General features: G+C 42.5%; 1 pseudogene; it reads right to left on the bottom strand.

The window, feature by feature from the left end:
• Positions 1 to 6108: 6108 nt before the first annotated feature.
• LOC103678266 lies at positions 6109 to 7154 on the bottom strand (annotated as a pseudogene).
• Between the last annotated feature and the right edge of the window lie 6581 nt (positions 7155 to 13735).

The raw sequence follows: 13735 nt of genomic DNA on the forward strand, positions 1-13735 counted from the left end.
CTCAGCAGGGAGTCTGCTTCTCCCTCTCTGTCTGCCCCTCCCCTCAAATGAATAAATAAAATCTTTTAAAAAGTGTACTGCAAATGTGGAAGCATGTAGCAATTAAACAATGTGTGGTTTCTCTGGGGTTAGGGGTAGGGCTCTGCCCCAATCAAATTGATCCATTATTTGTAACTTCCCTCACTGCCCCTACTAGTTGAGTTTTAAACGTATACACAAAATGCTTTGGGATCTTAAAATAAGGACAGTTATTTCTTATTTGGAGTCTGGGAAATGAAAATTAGGTAAAATTACACGATGGAGGTAGCACTTGAATGTACAGGATTTTACAGGGTCGTGGAAGTGTATGAGGACAGAAAATGGGGGAATATGCCAGTGACAAAGTGATGAAGTTCAAGGTTTGATATCTACAGAGCTGCAACACCTTCTCTGGACAAGGCTTAGAAATTCAGATAGGTTTCCAGTTGTATGATTTTCCATATCCTGCCCAGTGGAGGACCCCAAGGCATAACAGATTCATTGCTATGTGTATGTGTTGACCCCAGCCAGTGGCCAGTTAAGTTTGCAGTTGAAGAACCACTGGCCTTGGAGTACAAGTGGTCTCTGGTGGAACAGGAAACAAATTTGCCCTAGATTTTTCCCTGGAGATGCACAACCCAATGCATCAAGTAGGCTCTGTAGAAGAGCTTCCCCTTCACAGGCCGTATCACCCCACTAGCCTCCTAATGGGTCTTCCTGCCTCTGGTCTCTTATTTGACTTACATTTCACACCATAACCAGAGGGATTACTTCATCCTCTCCCCAACACCCTCCACATCCTTGTCACCGGCCTGAGGTGAAGTGCAATTCTTAGAACGGCCTACAAGGCTGTTCATGACCAGGCTTCTAGAGGCCTCTTCAATTTAATCTCACATCCACTCACTTAGGCTCTTCTTCAGTGACTGCTGTAGCGACTAAGATACACATTCTCAGCCCCTCACCTTCCCAAGACCCTTTATCAGTGCAGCCCCTTTCTTCATGGGTATTCCCTCCAGCGACTGTATCACATCCTCCTTCCCTCTGAATCTTTGTTGGCACTCTCTTCGTTAGCCTCTTTATCTGGTTGGTCCTCTCAGGAAATCACCTCCCCCCACCCCACTCTTACCTGAGGCTAGAGTAAATGCCCTCCTGTAGGAGCGCCTGGGTGGCTCAGTCGGTTAATCTTAAGTATCTGACTTCCACTTGGGTCATGATCTCAGGCTCCTGGAATCGAGCCCCACAGCCAGGAGTCTGCTTGTCTCTCTCTCTCCCTCTGCCCCTCCCCCCACTTGTGTGCACCCTCTCTCTCTGTCTCTCTCTTTCTGTCTATCCCTCTGGACTGAAAGCTCCACACAGAGGAGTAGAGGTGCCAATAGGTACCCAATAGACGCTCCCTGAATGACTAAGGGTGAGGAAAGGTCATGCCACTGTCTTCTACTCATTGCCAGACTAAATTGTGGAATCTTCGAAGACAGCTTCATAAACCACCACCTCTCTCGCCAGCCCCTGAATACTCTAGGATAAGAAAGCCAGGACCCTCTTTCCCTGATGTATGGACTACCAGCACAGACCTGAGGGGAGAGGGTACTCCACATTTCCTCTAGTGAAGAACACCACAGATCCAGCTAGGGAGCTAATTAGCTCTAGCTAATCCCCTTGAGAGGCTTCCATATTGGCATGTGTGGCAACTTGGTCCTGACAAAAGGTGCCTGACACAGAACAGGAAAACGAGGAGTAGTGGAAAAGCGCTGGTGGTAAAGTTTTGATTTGTTTTGTTTTGTTTTTTTAAACCTGATTGGGAGTCTGGACTGTACTCTGGGCATTCGCAGGGCACGAGTGTGAAGGATAGTGGGGTGTTACTGAGGAAAGCAGAGTGCTGTCTGAGGGTGCTGACAGAGCACAGCATCCATCCCATCAGAAGAACACTCCAAGAGAAACTATGTACAAGGAACAAGAAACCATTAATTGAAATAAACTACCGCACTGTTCAGGACATGATGTAAACTCAGAAACAAAGGACAATAGGAAATATTTCCTAGTGCAGACAAGTGCAAACTAGATAAGTCAGAGAAAGAGACTTTAAGGAAAACTCCAGATTAACATGAAGCTGTTGTGTGGGGTCATTTCTCTGCTTCAGTTTGGCTTTGGGATTTTCTTCCCACTTCCAGGAACCCTTGAGATTCAGGAAGAGACTGATACACAGTGTAAGGTACAGCGTGCTGGCAGAGTGGAGGGGAGACTTCTAAGACAGGTTGCCTGGAATCTAGATTTCTACTTTTCCTGTGACTTACTGTGGGAGAGTTGAGTAAGTTATTCAACCTCTCTCAGCCTAAGATTCCTCTTCTAGTAAAATAGAAATACTTTCCTTATAATGATGTGAAGATTCAGTGAAATATGAATTTAACATAAAACACTTAAAAGACATTCAGCTGTAGTAATAAGGACGATCAGACCAAAGAGTAATGAGGGTAAAGTATGGGGATTAAAGAAAAGAAAAAGGAGCCATGGAATAAGAGTGTCTGATAAAGATGTATGAATGCAGTACTATAATAGTTTAGCATCTGTGAATTCTATTAATGAGGCTCCCACAGTAGTATTAACTCAACCATGTTACACAACCCTATACATATTAAATTGCACATTTAATAAGCACATAAGTAGTAATAAGACTAAACGCTTTTAAAATTAGATAGAAAATTGATGTGGGTGCAGGAAATCGGAGTTGAATTTACTGTGATTTTAAGATTTCAATCTCCAGCCACAAGTGTGACGAATGCAAAGCAAGGTAATCATTTTTTAAACGTAATTTAAGAAAAAAAAGGTACTATCCAGCATTGAAATATTGTTGCTTCTTGGTTTCAATAAAATTACATCTTTATAGTACCTAGAACAAGGCTGGGTACTCATTTTTTATTGTGGTAAAATATACATAACCTAAAATTAACCATTTTTTTAGTATACAGTTCTATGTCATTAAGTACCTAGAACAGTATGTAATACCCCATGGTAGATGATCAATAAATATTTGTTTAATGACTCATGGTACAGGAGAAAAAAGTCGGTATACAAGGCAGAGTTAGATTGAGAGACAAAGAATACCGAGAAGGGTCCAAGAAAAAAACCACAAGCAATATTAACAAATATTTCAAATTGAATGAAAATTATGTCTCTTGGAAAAGCAAATCTAAGTAAATGTATGGGGAAGGAGAAAACAATAAATAAGTGGAAATCAATGAAATAGAGACTGGAAAAAGAAAGAGAAAGCCAATGAAATCAACCATTTGTTCTTTGGGAAAAATAAAATAAAATTGATAAATCTTTAGCTTGATTGATCAAGAAAAAAGGGGAGAAGAACACAGATTGTCAATATCGAGAAGGAGGAAGTGTCACTTCAGATGCTACATGCATTTAAAAGATAGCAAGGTTGGGGGGCCTAGGGAGCTCAGTCGGTTAAGCATCTGACTCTTGATCTCAGGGTTCTGAGATCAAGCCCCAGGTTGGGCTCTGCACTGGGCTTGGAGCCTGTTTAAGATTCTCTCTCTTCCTCTCCGTCTGCCCCTTCCCCCTTGCTTGTGCGCTCACGCGCACTCACACACTCTAAAAAATAAATGAATTTTAAAAATTTAAAAATAAAGGATAGCGAGGAAATACTATGAATTACTTCATGCCAATATGTTTGACAACATAAATGAAATGGTCAATTTTCCCTAACAGACAGAAGTTTCCAAAATAGAAAACCCACATAGCTTTTTATGTGTTAATGAAATTGAGCTTGTAATGATGAACCATTCTCCCAAGAAAATTCAAGACCTCTATGACTTACTTGGTGAATGTTGGCAAATGCTTAAGAAATGATGACAATCCTGTATGAAATCTTTTCAGAAAACAGGAGTACACACTTCCCAGTTAATTTTGAGATCATTATTAACTTGATAAAGTCAAAAACACTACAATAAAAGAAAACTATAGGCCAATTTTACTTGTGAACATAGATGCCAAAATCCTTAATAGGACAAACTACTAAAAACAGCAAAACAAATTCAGCAATATATAGAAAGGATAATGAAATAGAGACTGGAAAAAGAGACTGGGCTTTAAAAATTCAATTTTAGGGGTGGCTGGCTGGGTCAGTCGGGGGAGCACGTGATTCTTGATCTTGGGGTCAAGAGTATGAGCCCCGTGTTGTGTGTAGAGATTATTTTCAAAAAGGTAAATAAAAACAAATAAAAATAAAAAATTGGGGCAGTGGGATGGCTCAGTCAGTTAAAGCATCTGACTTTGGCTCAGGTCATGATCTTGGAGTACTGGGATCACCCCCACACTGGGCTCCGTGCTCAGGGGAGAGTCTGTTTCTCCCTCTGGCCCTCCCCCTACTTGTGCTCACTTGCTCTCTTTCAAATAAACAGAATACTTAAAAGAATAAACATAAATAAATAAATAAAAATAAGAATTCAATTTTAGCAGTTTCTTTTCTATCATAGAGGGACTGACTCTTACTAATTGTTTTCAGGAGAGTAAATGGCAAAGAGAATTCTAGTATGTTTACCCACTGATATTGATCAGCAGAAATCTTTGGATAGGCTAACCCTCCCTCCACAGGACACTGGCAGTCACAAATCTAGATCTCTTGCTTTTCTTTTCCCAAGAAGACAGACCATTCTGTTTCTGTTAACAAATTTTTGCTTTGTTTGTGGTTCATTTTTTCCCAGAATTAATTGGCAACCTCTTGACGAGATTGGGACACACTCTTGTCTCTGGATTGGACTTGGTCTTCCAATTTCTTTTTTTTTTTTTTTTAAGATTTTATTTATTTATTTGACAGAGACAGACAGCCAGCGAGAGAGGGAACACAAGCAGGGGGAGTAGGAAAGGAAGAAGCAGGCTCCCAGCAGAGGAGCCTGATGCAGGGCTCGATCCCAGAATGCCGGGATCACACCCTGAGCCGAAGGCAGACGCTTAACGACTGAGTCACCCAGGCGCCCCTGGTCTTCCAATTTCTATAACACATTTGTACTCTGTCTCTTAGGATTTCTTATGGTATTAGTATTTGTTTCCCCCCAAATTCATATACTGAAATCCTAATTCCCACGTGATGTATTAGGAGGTGAATGAGATTAATGCCCTTATAAAAGAGGCTCCGGAGAGCTAGCACACCCCTTCCACGAGATGAGAATGCAATGCAAAGTGTGTAACCTGAAAGACAGCCCTCACCTGACTATGCCGGCACCCTGATCTTCCCAACCTCCAGAACTGAGAAATAAATTTTGGCTGTTTGTGAGTCACTCAGTCTATCATATTTTTTTAAATTTTATTTATTTATTTGAGAGAGAGAGCATGAGCAGAGGAGAGGGAGAGGGAGAAGCAGACTCCCTACTGAACAGGGAGCCCAATGCAGGCGGGGCTCGATCCTAGGACTCTGGGATCATGACCTGAGCAGAAAGCAGATGCTTAACCAACCAAGCCACCCGGGCGCCCCGGTCTATGATATTTTGCTATAACAACCTGAACGGACTAAGACAGATTTCTAGCAAATGACCATTTCATGCAAAAGTGTAATCACTATTTTAGTTTATAATCATGATTAATTTTGCTCTCACATTATTTGGCAAATTAATTGTTTAATGAAACTGACTTACGAGTATGAGAGTGGAGACCAACTTCCTCTCCAGCTAACTTTCAGCAACTAGCTGAAGTACCTGGCTCAACGGACAGCTGAATGAATGAATCGTGAATTTGCGAGGTAAACTTTTTTTTTATAAGCTGTTTTCGCATTAAATCTGTTACATTGCTCAAGAGTTCAAATAAGCTCCAAAGAAAGGCTGATACCAGTGCCAACCCACATAAGACAGACTCATCCAGCAGACTGAGTACCAAAAAGAACGGGATGGTAAAACATCCAGACATGCACATTTCTTTCACTTACAAAGTTTGATTTAGCATCGCGAATGCACATAGAATCCAAAAAGTCCAGTGCAAACTAAATAGATGTTTGGATCGAACATTAAAAAACGATTGCCAGACACTTCACCCTCTGAGAAAGTTTATTTAGGGGGACAAACTACTTGGGGAAGATAAGTGTCCCTGAATATATTTAATTCATGGCACGGCATCTTCCTATATAAATAACACTCATTTCACACTACTCCAAAGAAATCCAATAAATAACTTTATTTATTGGGTTCGATGAATCTTCGATGATAGAGGTGTCCCGGAGTGCCAACACCTCTATAAGCTTGCCTGTTATTTGTTCTTGAATGTGACCCACTGGCGTTTCCAAGCCACTTTACAGAACAGTTGCACGTGAGAGAGCCCAGCAGAGCGTAAGGTCTGAGCACAACCCAAGAACTGGCCAAAGCCAACGCTTCCATGTGGTATCTCTCTTCTTCCAAGCAGACTAGAGAATGCTGGAGCATGGCTTCAGGCCACAAGTGCTTTGGGAGCACCTTCCCCCTGCAAAGTCCTCCATGCCCGTCATTCAGGGAAGAGCGAGCTCGGGAGGGCTCTTTCCATAGTGAAACTTGGCTATGGGGTCCCTATAGGTGTTCTTGTGCTGCACGCTCTGGGATGAGGTCCTGCATTTGGCCAAACACAATTCAAAGTGATCTTCAACGCCATGCAGAAGTTCTAGAATGTCTGGGCTGCTGGGTGCAGGGAGCGCTCGAGAAGTAGCTTGTTGGGCTGCAGGCAGCAGGCCTTGCAGTCCTCCTAAGCTCTGCAGCAGCCTGGGGGCAAGCTGCCGTCACAACGGGACTGCTTTGTGCCAGGGACCTTGACATTACAGTAGCCATTCACCAGCAAATCCTTCCTTTCACAAATGTAGCCTAGTTGGTCGGTGATGAGGTCCTTCCCTCGAATGCCCACTCCTGTAGCCCAGGTGAAACTACACTTTCCACAGAAAGGGCTGGGCATGGCCTGGAACCTGGAGGAGATCCCGATCCCTCACCGCCCTTTCCTCCTGCTTGAAGGTGCAGGTGAGGAAGCCGAACAGCGATAGCCCAAAAACCAGGGCAAGCACCAACCTCTTCCGAAGAAGCAGGTGCCACGGCCGCCAGATTTACCGCATCCACACAGATGCGGGGCGCAGTGGGCGTGGAGCTGGCCAGGCCCCGGGCCTGGTCCGCATGACCCCTCACCATCCTGGCAGGCCCTGGCCCCAGCACCTCCCCAAGGACAACCTCTTTTTTAACCTCATTCCCCAATCCTAGGGCATTTTGTTATCTTGTTACTATTTTATCAGGCACAATTTCACAAAATGTTTGCTTCCCTTTTTGGAGAGTTTTGAGTAGGAATAATCCTGTTTTAGAGATGTGGGGCTGGGGAGTAAGTACAAGAATCCTTTCAACAACCAGGACCAGTCCAGGACTTGAACGCAGATATGGGAGGTAGTACTACTTTCAGTTATGCAGGACATTTCCACTTAGGGCCAACCAAAAGAGGTTTGAACACCTGAATCTGGGCCTCCCTAGACGGTCACACCCCCCACCGGGCCATCTTGGCTTTCTTGACCTCTGACTCATCTCAGCAGCACCCCCACCCCTAACCTGCTCGTGCATGGTGACCTAATGGAGCTCTGAGAAGCATCTAGTTGCTATTCAGATAGGAAGCTTGAATCGGCAGCAAGTGGAGACCGTCCAGGAGGGCACCTCGCTTGCAGGAGCCACTGCTGGCTTACTGGCTCCTGGGTACTTTGAATCATGACTCTAATTGCAGAGTCCTCCACTGGTCCCATCAGTCCTGGACTTCCACTGGAGGTGAAACTGTATTCTTATATCTAACCTCAATTTGCTGACCCTGAGTACTCGGCCCAGTTAAACTTTGGGACACTGGCTGGTTAGCTGGGCAGGTGGCTCACTCTCTGCCTCTGTCCCAGCCCAAGTGGGAAGGGCCATGTGACTCAGAAGGATAAAAACAAGACAAGGTTGAGAACGGGGCAGTTCAAGCAGGTGTTGCTCATTACCTCGGAGCTGGGCAGAGACTGGAAACCAACTCTGAGCTGACGAATCTGCTGCAATGGAAGGCCCCCATGAAGGTTGGAGGACAAAAGGGAACAGAGCCTTGGGACATGGCCTAAGGCTGTGAGACATGAAAGCCAGGAGGCTGCTGCAGAGGGGTCTGTAGGCTTGCCCTGAATCTAGGGGTACTACTGTTAGGGCACCATCCCAACCTAGATGATCACAGTGTGATGCCAACTAGCATTAAGATGAACTGACTCTGGAGCATCAGGGTGGCTCAGGCAGTTAAGCATCTGCCTTCAGCTCAGATCATGATCTCAGGGTCCTGGGATTGAGCCCCGAGTCAGGTTCCCTGCTCAGTGGGGAGTCTGCTTCTCCCCCTCTCTCGAATACATAAGATCTTTATTATTATTATATTTGAAAGATCTTATTTTTATTTATTTGTCAGAGAGAATGTGTGCAAGCAGGGGGAGCAGCAGTTAGAGGAAGAAGCAGATTCCCCACTGAGCAGGGAGCCTGATGTGGGACTCGATTCCAGGACCCTGCGATCAAGACGTGAGCTGAAGGCCGGTGCTTAACCACTGAGCCACCCAGGCATCCCAATAAATAAGATCTTTAAAAAAAAAGAAAAAAATTGAACTGGCTCAGTGATTTTCAAAATTGCAACTTGTGACCCATTAGTAGATCCTGGAATAAATTTACTGGAGTATTCTTCAACTTTTTTAACTAAAAAAAAAAAAAAAAAATACAAAATAGACTGTAACAGAAAATATCAGTGTCTTACAAGTAATAAGGGTATGTTCTGATTTGTAAAATTTTGTTTCAGCTGTATTTTGTGTAATGTAAACTAGGTCTTCAGGAAAAATATATTTCCAACTAGAGGTCATGTAAACAAAAGTTTGTTACCAGTGGCTCTAATTCTCCTTGCTCTGATTTCTTGCAATCTTATCAAACAAGCTATTGATTTGAATTTAGCTGCTCACATAAAGGAGATGGCATTAATCAGTGATTATAAGTATTCAGTTGCTTGATAGTTTTATTTCTCACTGTGGATTAATAAATTGGCATTCTGATTTTACTATTATCAATCTCTTATGAATTCTTTTTTAGAAAAGAATTAGAGAGACAGCAGGAGCACATAAGCAGGGGGAGGGGCAGAGGGAGGGAAAGAATCTCAGACTGACCCCACACTAATGCAGAGCCCGCCATGGGGTTCAATCTCACAACCCTGAAATAATGACCTGAGCTGAAACCAAGAGTCAGATGCTGACAGAGCCACCCAGGCGCCCCTTAATGAATTCTTTTTAAGCATGAGTCAATTCCCTACTGCCCACACTCCAATGGGTAATTAACAAAACAGATTTCCAAGCCAGCCAGTCTGAAGACTGAGTATCAGAACAAGATTGTTTCAAAGCAATGACATCCTTACTGACGTTTTCCTTGCCTTCCTCACCTGCCTCCCAACTACCCTCCACCCAGCAGCTGAGGTGGTCTTTTTGTAACATAAATCCAGTCTTGGCACTTCCCTGCCTAAAACCTTTAACAGTGTGTCATTGTATTAAGTTGAACCAAGTAAAATCATTGGTCAAAATGAAGATCAATGATTTTGCATTGACCAACCTAATACGTAAAATGGGAACTCCTTGTGTATAAGGACTTGTGTGAGCTGGACCTAATCTCTTCCCTCTCTTTTACCCATGTTATCTTCATCATTTTTTTTTTTTTAACGGTAACCCACAATAAGAAATAAAAGAACTACGTTTTAGGGGCGCCTGGGTGGTTCAGTTGCTTAAGCATTCGACTCTTGATTTCAGCTCAGATCCTGATCTCAGGATCATGAGTTCAAGCCCTGCGTTGGGCTCCATGCTGGGTGTGGTGCCTATTTAAAAAAAAAAGAAAGAAAGAAATACATTTTACACTGCGATCCAGGATCCACATATACATAAGCAAATACAACATGCTTCAGGTCGTGACTGATACATAACTTCCTAAGAGAAGCTATCTTCAATCAACCTGTGCAAATGGATCTCATCTCAACCTTGATTCTCTACCATTGCATCCTATTCATTTTTTATAGTACTAAGCATAATCTGAAGTGTTACATTTACTTATTTATTTGTGAGAAAGAGAAAAGCAGTCCCCTGATATCCAGGCACTGACCTGATGTTATCACTTAGGCCTTGGTGTTGCTATGAGCTGGCCCGGCACTCACAGCCAGGTCTTGATAAAGTTCCAATGAACATAAACAATATCACAGTATCACACAACACCAACATGAGACAACGGCATTCTGTGACCATGAAGAATCAAGACCAAAACAAAACCACTCATAATCGTATCTGAGCAGAGGAAATATTAACATTCTTCAAGCTACAAAATACCACATATTTTCCCTTCAGTGAATATAAGTGACTGCCACTTCTTTCCTAATTATAGCTGTAGCCCCCACATAAATAAGATATACTGCTATGTCCAATGATAGACTCACCCCCACTTCCTGCAAGCACCCATTACAGAGTAACCCTCTGTTTCCTGGGACCTTTCCCAAAATTACCTAACCTAACCCCAAGTCCTTTAAGTCCTTTCTAACACCCTCTTACCAAAATGTCCCACGGTTCCCCATGGTGTGTATTCTCCTGCACAGCAACGAGTTAATAAACCCAACTTGTTCAGCCTCAAGTATGGTTCTCGGTATATTAGTCACCAGTATATCCCCTGGGACTTGCACAGTGCCTGCCACTTAAGAGGTGCTTAATATCTTGGATAAACAAATAAATGAATGAGAATAAGAATAATTAATTACTTAATTTCCACCTTCCTGCACAGAGGTGGAGGACCTGTCTGGGTGGCTGGCCGATCTTTCTAGGAGACAGTGTTCTGCCTTGCTGTGGGACTTGAGAGCTATCAGCTGTTATTAACACCCTCCTTAAACGCTTGGTGATCTCTTTTATGACCATCTCGCCTGCTAGTCAGATAAGTTCTCATTCTTTTAAACATGCTCAAACCTGATTCTTCCATGAGCTTGGCTTACTGAGTTCTCAGCACTTAAATATTTTCTAGATTACAACTGGCAAAGGTGAACTCTGATCCCTGGATCCTCTGTGATGCTCTTTCCAAGCAAGAATTTCTTAGACAAACTTCTGACTCCGTCACTCACCGCATCTAGCTATGTGTAATATTTCATCTCTATGCTGAGGTTCACTAAGCCTCCATAATTTTTAACGCTCTTTCTCTGATAACAATAACCCGTGCTCGTTACAGAGCATCTAGAAAACACAGAATGGTGCCAAGAATAAAAACTGAAATTAGGGGGCGCCTGGGTGGCACAGCGGTTAAGCATCTGCCTTCGGCTCAGGGCGTGATCCCGGCGTTATGGGATCGAGCCCCACATCAGGCTCCTCCGCTATGAGCCTGCTTCTTCCTCTCCCGCTCCCCCTGCTTGTGTTCCGTCTCTCGCTGGCTTCTCTATCTCTGTCGAATAAATAAATAAAATCTTAAAAAAAAAACAAAACTGAAATTAGCCACAATCCTACAGGAAACACCTTGATATAAATGCTTCAGTAAACTCTTTGTGTATGAAACATTGTCCGCATTCCCTAGAAAGGTTTCTTAGAAGTAACATTATTAGTTTAATATGCATGAATTTCTTTAAATACTCTCAATAGGTAATTGCAAAATTGTTTTAAAGACTTTACATTTCTGCCAGAGAATGTACCTGATTCTCCAACCTTCACCAACACTAAATATTACTATTTTAAAACATACATTATTAGGAAGATTTTCTTTTTAAATGGTACCTAATTTTCACTTACTTTTTTTTTTTTTTTTTTTTTTTTTTTTTTTTGCTGGTGAAGTTCAGGAATTTGTTCAAATAAATTTAAGAATCCAAATATTCTCCCTACCCTATTTTGAAAACAAAATTAAACAAACGCCTTTAAAATAATGTTATATAGTAGTTTTCTCACATAGACAAACTATTTATTATAGGACCTTCATGAATATGAACCCAAAATGAGTCAAGTCTGATACTGAGAGACAATATTTTAGATTAACACGGTGGGGGCAAAGACAGGACGTGCAGTTTACATATTGATATACCATGTTAACTTCAGAGTTCTTGGTGGGGGAAGAAATTGCTAGGTCATAATTTCAAGGCAACAGGGCTTAGAAAAAGATTTCTATAAATTTTGCTTATTTATTATGTGCTCCTGGGTTAAGCCGTGACTAAGATTAGAGACATGAGGGAAAGGAAGGTCGTGTATTCCAGACAGAAATTCATCTCTGCCAAAGGTTCAAAAATACCCAGACATTTCCCTAGTGGTGTTTTGCAATTCTTCATATTTGCATTTTTCTCATAACAAAGACCCTAGCCTGCAGCCAGGCTGTTTTACCCTCTCCAACATTCTCTGAACAAAACTGCCTGGATCCAGCTTTCTATTTTTAACCCCCTTGAAACTCTTTCTGAATTAATAACTTGATCTGTGTGTGTGAAATACACTCTGAGCTCTGAATCGCTTCGATTGTGTTGCATTCCATTCAGGTAAATTCAATCCAACAAACATTTTTTGAGGAAACCCCCCCAATGAAAAACAAATAATTTTTTAAAAAGAGGTCTGTAGGAGTAACAGAGAGATCAACACATAAGCACATTACATTACTCCGTGACTCTCCATGCGATACAGATGGATATAAAGGACCGTAAAAATACAGATAAGGGACAGGAAGAAAAACTCTTACCTCTGTTCCTTTTGTTGAATGGATGGATCAAGGGTTTTTCAGGAAATAGAGGAGAAAAAGAAGAAAGCAATTTTAGTTTCTTTCCCATACCTACAAACCTACCCCTCTTGCAATTTAAGCCCTAGTTAGGCTCCTAGATGGATCCGGAATCGAGGTAAGTAGCCAAAGCTTTGGGGCAGTTGGTTGCAGATTTATTGGGCAACAGGAATGGGCCACAAGAGTGGCCAGAGGTGTTGAAAACTAGATCAGGGGGTGCCTGGCTGGCTCAGTCTGTTAAGCATCTGCCTTTGGCTCAGGTCCTGGTCCTAGAGTCTTGGGATCGAGCCCCACATCAGGCTCCCTGTTCAGGGGGGAGCCTGCTTCTCCATCTCCCTCCTACTCATGCTCTCTCTCTCACTCTTTCTCTCTCTCAAATAAATAATCTTTAAAAAAAAAAACTAGATCAGATATTTTAAGAGGCAAATGCATGTGCTGTATTTCTAATTTTTTTACCACTTTATTGAGGTATGATTGACACACAAAAAGCTGTACATATTTAATGTATACAACTTGGGAATGAAGTTGGGGATAGGTATGTACCTGTGAAACTATCACCACCATCAAGGCCATAAATATATTCATCTCCTCCCAAAGTTTCCTCCCTTCTCCATAATCATTATATTGTTATTCGTGTGTGTACATGTGTGTTAAGAACTACTCATGAACTACCCTCTTAGCAAATCGTTAGCTAGAGGTACTATGCTGTATAGCAGATCTCCAGAACTTATTTATCTTTTTTTTTTTTTTAAAGATTTTATTTTATTTATTCGACAGAGATAGAGACAGCCAGTGAGAGAGGGAACACAAGCAGGGGGAGTGGGAGAGGAAGAAGCAGGCTCATAGTGGAGGAGCCTGATGTGGGGCTCGATCCCACAACGCCGGGATCACGCCCTGAGCCAAAGGCAGACGCTTAACCGCTGTGCCACTCAGGCGCCCCCAGAACTTATTTATCTTGCATATTTGAAACTTTGTACCCTTTGACCTTCACT

The sequence above is a fragment of the Ursus maritimus genome, unplaced genomic scaffold (assembly GCF_017311325.1).
Source record: "Ursus maritimus isolate PB19 unplaced genomic scaffold, ASM1731132v1 scaffold_3, whole genome shotgun sequence".
In the NCBI taxonomy this organism is placed as follows: Eukaryota; Metazoa; Chordata; class Mammalia; order Carnivora; family Ursidae; genus Ursus; species Ursus maritimus.